Below are 13,003 nucleotides of genomic sequence, written 5' to 3'. Positions count from 1 at the left end.
TAAAAAAGTCAACTGAGGGCTGAATAATAGCCCAAAGCCACATTCCTGACTCTACTTAATTAATGAATATTGCAGAAAATAACAAAAATAAATATCAGAAAAAATGCTATGTGTTGTAATGTATTATTCAAAAGGAAAATGGCCCTACTGTGGGAATGTTTTCTGTCTATCTGGCGCTGAGATGAGGTGGTGACTTGTCCAGGCTGTACTGCACCCTGAGTGCATCTGGGATGGCTTCAGCTCCACCTGGGACCCCAAGAAGGGACAAACGGTAGAAAATGGATATCTGGAATTTCTCCATTTACTAAAAAATTATACAGCAATTAAATATGGATAAATATTGGAACCCCTTGCTGAGCAGTTTGATAATAATTAATGGCTGAGCAGTCCAGCCAGACACATCTAATAGGATTGCTGGCATCATGACCCGGTCAAAGTTGAGAAGGTCCCCTAGTGGCCGAAGAGAAGATTGCAGCAAACAAGAAGAGGTGCCGGTTAAGCCTTTAAGCTTTTGTTGCTACAGAGCGGCTTCATGGTAATTGTTACCTAACGTTCAAATGAAGCATCTAAACATAGCCGAAAAGTCAAAGGTTCTTGTAAAGATGGACAGCCTGCCGGATATGGAGAGTGCGGCTAATGGATGACAAGTAAGGGACAAGAGTTCACTGCGTCCGATGCAACTTGTCCATTCAAGCCTGACAAGAAAAGTACAAGGGTGATGTAACATAGTGGCAGCCCCCACCCCAAAATAAAAGCACATTATGTTTTTATTCTCCAATCAGGGCCTCTTCTGTGTTTTCCTTTTCAAGCTCAACTAACAACACAAAGCGGCAGGAAAGAACCAGACTGCAGCTGCGTGCCAATTGAAGCGCTAATTATCGCCCAAAGACCCCACAAACACTGTTAGCCTTTTCATCCGGATTCTTGCACTTTTACCTGCTGGTTTGACTCATTAACCAGGGCTGGTCAATGTCTTCATTTTCCCAAACAGGAACGTGCTAGCTGTATAATGAACTTTGGACAAGCTGTATTATCATTCACCTAGCTCGTTGAATTTTTACGGCAATGAATCGATGGCTACTAAACTGTTCAGATTGTCTTTGAAGAAATACATTTTTGCAGGCCTCATCAGTTCATGTAGTCCAGTTGTGATCGATTCAATCACCTGAGAATCATATATGAATCATTGGTTTTATACCAGATGTGTCCATTTGCAGCTTGCAACTCATTAAAATATATTGAAGACTAATAAAAGGTTACTTTAAAAAAAAAAATTGAAACGCTGATTTTTAGTTAGATATCACACTAATAAGAGATAGGCTCCAGCACTTGTTTTTTGAGTCTGTTTGCAAAATGCTCGTGTGGAGGGGGGCGTGGTCGGCGTGCCTCCTGCGGGAATGGGGTGTGTATGGCCCGGCTTCGAAGCCCAGCGGCTGTTGAGTAGATTGACCAGTTGGGACAGATTATCTAATCACCTGTCACCTTTATCAGCAGCGGGCGGGGCCATGATGGGAGGGGCGGCTGGGAGCAGAAGGCACATGCGCAAAGACCGAGAGAGAGCAGACGAGCGAGACTGGAAAGTCACCCGGGCAAAGACCGAAGATCTGTCGGCCCCAACAGAACCCACCATAGGGAGAGATGTTCACAGCTCGATTCTAGAGTCGTCCCAGCAGGCACAAGACATTAAAACAACGTTGACAACTTGTTGAATTAGCTCATGACATTGAGCAACTCAAACCTAACGTTGGAACAACATGCTTTTTGACAACGTTTAGTCAATGTTGGGTTCTGACGTTGATTTGACCATTGTATTTTGGTCTTTTTCCAACCAATATTTTACAACACAAATACAACGTTGAACCAATTTTTTTTGACAACCTTTATTCAATGTCAGGTTGTAACGTTAATTTAACCATTGAAATTTGGTAATTTCCCAACCTACAACAAGGTTCCAACATTAGACACCAACGTTGTCTAAATTAAAAATATGACTATTTTACAATGTTGTTTCAAAGTCAGTTTTAAAAGGACACATATGTATAATCAACGTTGTATCAATGTCTTGTGCCTGCTGGGGTTCCCAGACTGCAATTGAAATCACACCCGATCCTTTCCAAAATTATAATAATGTATCTTTTAAAAATGGACACTTGTTAAAAATACATCTTGAAGTCGTCACAACTATTTTTTTTTCAGACACGGTCGAATAAAAACTTCATAACAATTATATATTTGCTTGGTCACAACATTAGGTACACCTACACTTTCCACATGAAGGGAAGGGAATTATATTTATAAACGCTTTACATTTACACCAGTGAGGGGGGCACTGGGAGCAAGGTGGGTGAAGAGTCTTGCCCAAAAGCACAACGTCAGTGACTAAGATGGTGAAAGCTGTATTTGAAGCAGGAACCCTCAAGTTTCTGCCTGGCCGCTTTATCATCTGAGCCACTGCATGTTGCATGTCTGTGTTATTATGCGCATGCCAAGATTAAATGAAATTAATACTTTATCCTAGCTTTTTTGTGTCTCCTCATAGCTTAACGCAGAGGGGGAGGAGCGTAAGCCCCTCTGACAAAGAGCTTAACTTAATGTCTAAATAAGTCCATCCACCTCACTCTGACATCACAACGTAGTAAGTTTAAATTACTTTTTGTGTTTTTTATGACCAATGATTAAGTTCCTCAGTATTTAGGCTTTTCCACAAATAGTTTATAACAAAACAAATATAAAGTGTGTAGGAAAAGCTATATTTTAGTTGTAAGCCCTCATGCGAGCAATAAATTAAATTTGGTGTTGGTGGTAATATTACTGTCTTTGGGATTGGTTGTCACACATATATTCATACATAACACATATGCAGAATGCTTGCATGAAGACGTGTTACTTCCTTCCTCATTTTGTGTAAAGATTCATTATAATATCCATCCATCCATTTTCTACCGCTTATTCCCTTTCGGGGTCGTGGGGGTCGCTGGCGCCTATCTCAGCTACAATCGGGCGGAAGGCAGGGTACACCCTGGACAAGTCCCCACCTCATCGCAGGGCCAACACAGATAGACAGACAACATTCACACTCACATTCACACACTAGGGCCAATTTAGTGTCGCCAATTAACCTATCCCCAGGTGCATGTCTTTGGAAGTGGGAGGAAGCCGGAGTACCCGGAGGGAACCCACGCATTCACGGGGAGAACATGCAAACTCCACACAGAAAGATCCCGAGCCTGGATTTGAACCCAGGACTGCAGGAACTTCGTATTGTGAGGCAGACGCACTAACCCCTCTGCCACCGTGAAGCCTCATTATAATATGTAGTAACTTAATAGTCTAATGTAGTTCCTTTGCCTTTGATGAAATATTGTTCCCAATGAAATAATATTGGGACAATCAACATAATGAGATATAATATATAATAAAATAATTTGCTTTGTCACCTATTACACAAAACTAAGATGTCTTGTTCAGATCGCGTAACAAATACTGGATTAATGTATTTAATAGTTTTGTATGCAGCTCTCATACAAAGTATTCTGTTTTATCTTGATTGCGATTTGACACAACCTGGCCGAAGTAGCTGAGGTCAAAGGTATGATGAGGATTATCTACAGGCTTTATCCAGGTGATCAGAGGAGCCATCAGTGATTGTTAAACACTATGGAGGTGGAGCTGACGTCTGAATAGTAAATTATCATTGCTTGATCATTGGTATTGATCTATTTGGACATACTAAGGTGTGAAAAGTGGAAGAGGACGCCACTCTTGTCCACGATCTGCTCTCCTTTTCCGTCCAGCGTATTCCCATTCTATTCCTGTCCTCAGGGCCACTGGAGCAGAGGTGTCTCGTGACTGACATGATGTCAGCGTGATGGCAATGTCACCAGGGAAAAGAAAGTGCTGCCTTGTGACGCGAAGTGTGGAGGATGGAACGGCTGTAAGGCACGTAGGCCACATAACACGAGGACCTTCATAGAGGAGGTCTTGGCATTATTACCTGCATTATCATTAATCCATCAATCAATCGATTATATATATATATATATATATATAGCCCTAAATCACTAGTGTCTAAAAGGGCTGCACAAACCACAACACAAACCACAACGACATCCTCGGTAGAGCCAACATAAGGGCAAGGAAAACTCACACCCAGTGGGACGTCGGTGACAATGATGACTATAAGAAACCTTGGAGAGGACCGCATACATGGCCAACCCCCCCCCCCTCTAGGGGAACCGAAAGCAATGGATGTCGAGCGGGTTTAACATGATACTGTGAAAGTTCAATCCATAGTGGGTCCAACACAACCGTGAGAGTCCAGTCCAAAGTGGATCCAACACAGTAGAGAGAGTCCCGTCCATAGTGGAGCCAGCAGGAAACCATCCCAAGCGGAGGCGGATCAGCAGCGCAGAGATGACCCAGCCGATACACAGGCGAGCGGTCCATCCTGGGTCCTGACTCAGGACAGTTTCATCCATGGCCACCGGACCGGACCCCCTCCACAAGGGAGAGTGGGACAGAGGAAAAAAAGAAAAGAAACCACAGATCAATTGGTCTAAAAAGGGAGTCTATTTAAAGGCTACAGTATACAAATGAGTTTTAAGGTGAGACTTAAATGCTTCTACTGAGGTAGCATCTCGAACTGTTACCAGGAGGGCATTCCAGAGTACTGGAGCCCGAACGGAAAACGCTTTATAGCCCGCAGACTTTTTTGGGGCTCTGGGAATCACTAATAAGCCGGAGTCCTTTGAAGGTAGATTTCCTGCCGGGACATATGGTACAATACAATCGGCAAGATAGGCTGGAGCTTGACCGTGTAGTATTTTATATGTAAGTAGTAAAACCTTAAAGTCAAATCTTAAGTGCACAGGAAGCCAGTGCAGGTGAGCCAGTATAGGCGTAATATGATAAATGAATGAATGGTTTATTTTGAGCCATGCAAACAAAACAAGAGAATGACATAAAATACAAAAGAAATATATAAATACATTATTTTTACACCTACATTGAAAAGATTACATGTGACTAATCTTTTGTAGATGTCAAGATTGGCTCAAAAGGGAGTGGGAAGAAGTAAACTTATTAGGTCCCACCCCTATACATATACAATATCAATCAATCAATCAATGTTTACTTATATAGCCCTAAATCACTAGTGTCTCAAAGGGCTGCACAAACCACCACGACATCCTCGGTAGGCCCACATAAGGCAAGGAAAACTCACACCCAGTGGGACATCGGTGACAATAATGACCCAGTGGGACGTCGGTGACAATAATGACTATGAGAACCTTAGAGAGGAGGAAAGCAATGGATGTCGAGCGGGTCTAACATGATACTGTGAAAGTTCAATCCACAATGGATCCAACACAGTCGCGAGAGTCCAGTCCAAAGCGGATCCAACACAGCAGCGAGAGTCCCGTTCCCAGCGGAGCCAGCAGGAAACCAGAATTCTGTAATTTTCATCATAGGCACACCCCAACTGTGAGAGACAGAATGCGAAAAAAAATCCAGGAATTCACATTGTAGGAATTCCAAAGAATTCATTTGCAAATTATGGTGGAAAACAAGTAATCGGTCAACCATTCACAATATATAATACAATAATATATATAATATAATTCAGTTCAGTGGTTGCTGCGTGGATGCTATATATTATCTATATATAATACATTTAAATTCACACACACCTACATATATACATATGTACACACACACATATACACACGTATATACAATTTATATATATATATATATATATATATATACATATATATATAAATATATATATATACACACATACATACATACACACATAATCACATACGTACACAAATGCATATACCCAAAATACACATATGTCCATCATATACACACACACACACTCACACACACTCACACACACCTATATAAATACTATATATATAATAGTATATATAATATACAGTTTTGTCTAAACATTATTAACAGTTTATGGTGCCTATGGGAACAAGCTTTCATTTTGACTGTGATATTAGTGGTTAAAAGTGGATCTGTGGCTGTGGAGCTATTGCCCCTGATCAACAGGACCTGAGGACCACTCTTGCTATGTGTCCTATGCTGTGCATTAAAAGAGACGAGGGGAGCCCCCTGCCAGAGGAGTTATCCACGAACATAAGATCCCCCACTCGCCTACCCTGTACTCCAGATAGTGTACCCAAATCCCTTTTCTTAGTTTCCATCGGCACCAATTCTTTAGTCAGAATTCATATTTGTTTTTACATTTGCAGAATATTAGTATTACTCAAACTGCATATAGGATTGTTTGTACATACACACACACACACACACACACACACACACACACACACACACACACACACACACACACACACACACACGCACACACACACACACACACACACACACACACGCACACACACACACACACACACACACAATTCAATGTATTCCTCTCATTGATACTAATTCATATAGTTTAACTAGTTGGGTGATGTCATAGAAGTAATAATAATAATAATGATAATATCAACAATGACTAAACAATAATAACAATAATGATAACAATAATAATAACAATATGAACAATAGCAATAGCGATGACAATAAATGATGACAATAATACATATAAAATAATGAAGATGATGATGATGACAATGATAACAACAACAACAATAATAATAATAATCATTATTAGCCAGTGATGGAGTTTATCACTTAGGCATCCATGTTCACATTCATATACATTGCCCATACCATTTTTTTGTATCTTGTTTTGAACTGATGGACATTTAGACATTGCTTGAGCCTCACATCCAATCCGTTCCAAAGTTTCACTCCACGCACAGACACACACAAACTTTTCCTGGTAGTTCTTACTGTTGGAATAGTAAAGATACTACACCCCCTTAGATTATGAACTCCTTCTCTGTGTTTGAAATGTATTTGAATATTGGCAGGTAGAACCTTTTTGTTTGCTTTAAATAATAATTGAGCTGTATTAAAATCAACTAGATCAGGCAGTTTTAATAATGTATATTGTAAACATAAAATATTTGTGTGGTCACAATATCCCACTTTGTGTATAATTCTTATTGCACGTTTTTGGAGTGTAACCAGGGGATGTAGTGAAGTTTTGTAGTTGTTGCCCCAGATTTCTATGCAGTAATTTTGATATGGCAAGACCAATGAACAATATAATAAATGCAGAGCTGTGTAATTTAAGAAGAATTTGGATTTATTGATAATAGAGATGGTTTTGGAGATTTTGCTTTGTATTGGTCTTATGTGTGGTTTCCAGCTTAATGTATTATCAATAATATAATAATGATAAAACTTATATCTTATCATAATGGCATTGCGACCACTACAAGTATTTACTTTGGAATTGTACAAAAAGTGGCATGCTAAACAGTACAACACTTGATTTTATTTCAATAGAAAGTCTTGTGCGGCGGGTTTAGGTCAAGTTTTTCAAAAGTCTTTGGTTTAGTCCAGTAGATTTACTACTTCAAACAACAGCAAATGGCTGGGCAACCAAACATTCAATCACTCCAATTGCAAAATTAAAATCTAATCTTCAACATTGCGACATGCAAGCACTGATAACTGGCCATTAGAGATCATTATTAAAGAACCAACACAATATATGAGATAAGAAATGACAATAAATTAATCATTTAGAAGTACTGTACAGAAGACCCTGGCCTGTATGCAAATCGAACACGTTTTGTTTATTTCACTCCCTCATTGGATTTCGCAATGTAAGGATCGCGCCAATTCATGCAAATTCAACTAATCCCGCTGCCTTGCAACTTTGTCCAATGCTCGCAGCTTCCCCACACATTTTGCCCAATCAGTGTCATTTTCATCAATCAAATTTGTCTCAGAGTGGTGCCCCAACGCGCAAGTCAATTGTCGAATGAAAACTTATGTTTGTATCTTGTGTAGACAACATATAACATTAACTCGTTATTGCTAACACAGCAACATTGAGGTCCTCCCGCATACGATAGACTTACTTTCTGTTACAGTCTACAGCCTTAAGCCTTTAGGTTAATGTAGTCTTTATATATATATATATATATATATATATATATATATATATATATATATATATATATATATATATATATATATAATATATATATATTATATATACGTCAGTTTCAACCTGAGAAATAACAGCTACCAACCATTCACGAAACCCAACACAACACTCCAATACGTGCACCATGACAGCAACCACCCACCCACCACCACGAAAAGAATACCTACCGGAATTAATAAAAAGCTATCGATGCTGTCATCTAGCAAAGCTGAATTCGACCAAGCAACCCCGCGTACCAGAAAGCACTTGATGAAAGCGGATACAACTTCACCCTCACCTATGAACCCACGCCAGGAAACCAACCAAAAAAGAGCAGAAAACGAAACAACATCCTCTGGTACAACCCCCCATTCATCAAAAACGTCTCAACCAATATCGGCCACAAGTTCCTCACTCTGATTGACAAACACTTTCCCAAAGGCAACACCCTAAGAAAAATATTCAAAAAGAACAACATAAAATTGAGCTACAGCTGTAATAATAACATACAACAAATAATTTCAAACCACAACAAAGCAATTGCAAAAGGACTGCCTGCCCCCAGACTAAACGACTCTGAAACCAATAAGGAATGTAACTGCCGAAAGAAACCTGATTGCCTTCTCAACGGGGGTGCTTAGAAACATCAGTCGTTTACCAAGCAAAGATAACACGCAAGGACATTACCACATCCGACACGTACGTAGGATTAACCGAAGGAGCGTTTAAAGCCAGATGGAATAATCACAAGGCCTCCTTTAGAAACCAAACCTTGCGGAATTCTACAGAACTCAGCAAGCACATTTGGAACCTCAAAGACAATAATGTTGAATATTCAATAACATGGCAAATTCTTGCATCCAGCACACCTTACAACAGTGGTAATAAAAGATGCAACCTATGCTTAAAAGAGAAACTGTTTATTATATATCATCCAGACCTGTCATCCCTCAATAAGCGCAGTGAAATCATATCAACATGCCGTCACAGACGGAAACACCTCTGAGGTAACACATGAGCCAATCACCACGCCCCTACACCTGCCTGTACCTACCCACTCTGTGCCCTATATAAACCATTGTATGCGAATGCTTCCATTAAAATCTCCTGATGATTGAGGGAACCCCTCATGAAACAGTTCTGTAGAGATGAATTAGTCTTGTGATTTTTCCCACACATACACATACATATTATATATATATATGTATATGTATATATATATATATAAGCTTTATTTATTCAGGGTAAGGCAATCAAGAACAGATTTTCATTTGCAATGCTGACCTAGGAAAGAGGCTGCATTTACATGACAAAGATGTATATTGCAGTGTGGTGACCGCCTCACATTGTTTGTTATTTACCAACAAAAATTATTGCAATCAACAGTTTACAAATGCTCTTTAACTGTACTGTATCCTTTTTTGAATGTTGCCCATCATTCACAGTCCCTATGTAAGTTGCAGACATGATTTTATAAAAGAAATCAAATAAAATGGGACAAATTATTTAATAACATTATCATGAAAGTGATCTACTCCTTATTATCCCAATGAGCAACGTGTAATAACATTGATTAGAGCATAGGAATACCATCAATCCATCCATTTTCTGAACCAGCGCTTATCTTACTGGAGCCTATCCCAGCTTACTTCGAGAAACGAGCGAGCAAGAGACTGGTTGCCAGCCAATCTCAGGGTACATCTAGTTAAACAACCATTCAAACTCACACTTATACCTGACCACAATTTAGAGCAGGGGTGTCAAATGCCCTCAAACAAATTTAATCTGGCCAGCGCTACTCCAATCAGTGCATGTGCAAAGCAATCAGCAGCAGTATCAACGCACAATACCTTCAATTGTAAATTATCTAGTCAACGGATGACGTGACAAAACGGTAAAATGCAAAGACTTAAGTCAACTTAACCATCATCTTTGTAGTTGGTTCCGTGCAGCACTTACAATTGGTTGAATGCACAATGAATGTGCCTAGAACTCCATTGTAAAACTGTGTGCTTCTACATTTGTTGTGTTTGATTTATTTTTTTTCATACTTAAATCTACTATGTTCATATTGGTTAAGTTTGTAGTTACGCTACCTTGATTTTGGCTGCTGTGTCATTTTGATAACTGTCTTGTTTATATTATAATTGTAGTATTTGAAAATAATAAATGAATGTGTTGTGGCAATATGCGGATTTTACCAATGCAGCGGTTTGAGGAAACGCTCGATTGCTTTTTCTGTAACGTTTTAATGACTTGCCAAGTTGCCAATATGAGAATTCAAAACCGGAAGCTCTTGAAGTTCAATGACTTTGTAAAAACTTTTAGAAAAAGTTTAAGTTTATCATGTTCTTCATGGTATTTTTCCTCATAATTTTCAACTAACTTAAAGTGTTTTGCCAAGAGGATTATTTGTAATATGTACATTCTCAGAATGTGCTTGTTCTATTTTTGGCTACAGTAAGAAAAAGAAAAACAATATGAAGGTTTTTTTATTTTTAAGTTTTAATGCGGTGATATTTTCCCAGTTGGACTAGATTTTCCTCCATGCGGCCATGAGCTAAAATTAGTTTGAAAACCCTGATTTGGAGTCTAAACATGCATATTTTTGGAATGTGTGAACCGTAATACCAAGAAAAACCCCACAAATGCATTGGAAAAACATGCAAATTCCAACCAAAGGCGTGGCGCAGTCGGAGAGTGGCCGTGCGCAACCCAAGGGTCCCTGGTTCAATCCCCACCTAGTACCAACCTCGTCACGTTTGTTGTGTCCTGAGCAAGACACTTCACCCTTGCTCCTGATGGGTGCTGGTTAGCGCCTTGCATGGCAGCTCCCTCCATCAGTGTGTGAATGTGTGTGTGAATGGGTAAATGTGGAAGTAGTGTCAAAGCGCTTTGAGTACTTTGAAGGTAGAAAAGCGCTATACAAGTACAACCCATTTATCATTTATTATTAACCAAAGATGTTCAAATGGAGATTTAAACCCAGATGTACCTGATTTCTCGACTTGGAGGTCAAGATGTTAGCATCTGGAGATTAGCACCTAGGTCACGAGGCCAATATGCGGCAGCATAAGCATGAGTATAAGAATGTGAATTCTTAAAAAAACAAAACTCCAAAGGCGTCAATGCCTCTTGCTAGAAGATCACCCTCCGCCACCATTACTGACTGGACAATGACTCCGGTTCCATCGGTTCTCCTATCGATCCTCTTTTATTATCACATTTTTACATTAAAAACATTTAAATTTTGTTTTATTAGTGTGTATTATATTTTATTGTTTCAAAGGTGTCCAAAGTGTAGGCTGCAGATATTTTTTTTATTGGCCCTCTGCATATTCTAAAAATGAAATGCGTCCCTCACTTAAAAAAATTGGACACTACAGTGGAAAAAAACATTTTCTTTAAGTGGATCCATTATTACCGTTTTGTTTTCGCTTTTTGGATGACGTTTCGGAATTTATCTTCCACTAATATAAGGGATATATTTTATTTGAAAAAAAGGAGGGTTTTTTTCAATTATTTTGTACAGTATTTGTCCTTCTATTATCCCTGTTATTTGGTTCCAGACATGACCACGATTAATTAATTTCCTCAAAGTAAGAATGATTCATTATAAATCAAATATTGTTATATTAACAGCATAATAAAACTGTTTACAACCTTCTAAAAAAATTTCAACCTTATGAAATCCCTCTAGAATATAAAATAACACATTTTAGTCACCTTTGCACTCTTTAAATCCAATAAAGTAATGCTGAATGAGGCTGAGCCAATCAGTGGCCAAGGTACTTAACGGCACGCACTGATTGGTTTGGTTTCCTTTAGTGGACAGTATTACTGCAGTAATAATATTTTTGTCATTTTTATGGTGGAAAATGCCTAGTTTAGAACAAAAAATGCTTTGAAAAATAATTTTAGAAACCCAAAATAATCTGCGTCGTGGTGAAGCAATAAGGGGCAATTGTATACAGTGGATAAGGAAAGTATTTACAGTTCTTCACTTTTTTCACATTCTTATGCCTTATTCCAAAATTTAATAAATTCATTATTTGCCCTCAAAACACACATAGCCTAATAATGACAATGTGAACGTTTTTTTATATAATTTTTGCAAATGTATTCGTACATTAGTATTCACAGCCTTTGCTCAATACTTTGTTGATGCTTCTTAAGTAGCAATTACAACCTAAAATATTTTTTTAATACAATACCACAAGCTTGACACACCTAAGTGGCCTAGTGGTTAGAGTGTCCGCCCTGAGATCGGTAGGTTGTGAGTTCAAACCCCGCCCGAGTCATACCAAAGACTGTAAAAATGGGACTCATTCCATTCCTGCTTGGCACTCAGCATCAAGCGTTGGAATTGGGGGTTAAATCACCAAAATGATTCCCGGGTGATGGGTCAAATGCAGAGAATAATTTCGCCACGCCAAGAGTGTGTGTGACAATCATTGATACTTTAACTTTAACTTTGGGCAGTTTCCCCCATTTCTCTTTGCCCAATCCCCTTTGCAGCACCTCTCGAGCTCCATCAGGTTGGATGGGAAGTGTTGGTTTTCATCCAGGATGTCTCTGTACATTGCTCCATTCATCTTAGTCAAGTCAGAGAGGTGACCAAGAACCTGATGGTCACTCTGTCAGAGTTACAGCATTCCTCTGTGAAGAGAGGAGAACCTTCCAGAATGACAACCATCTCTGCAGAAATCCAACAATCAGGTATAGTGGGCAGACAAAAGCCATTTCTTAGTAAATAGTTTGCCAAAATGCACCTGAAAGACGCTCAGACCATGAGAAACAAAATTCTGGTCTGATGAGACAAAGATTGAACTCTTTGCGTGAACGCCAGGCGTCATGTTTGGAGGGAATCAGGCACCGCTCATCACCAGGCCAATACCATCCCTACAGTGAAGC

This window comes from Nerophis ophidion, linkage group LG10 (genome assembly GCF_033978795.1).
Source record: "Nerophis ophidion isolate RoL-2023_Sa linkage group LG10, RoL_Noph_v1.0, whole genome shotgun sequence".
NCBI lineage: Eukaryota > Metazoa > Chordata > Actinopteri > Syngnathiformes > Syngnathidae > Nerophis > Nerophis ophidion.
Note: the sequence above shows the minus strand (reverse complement) of the source record.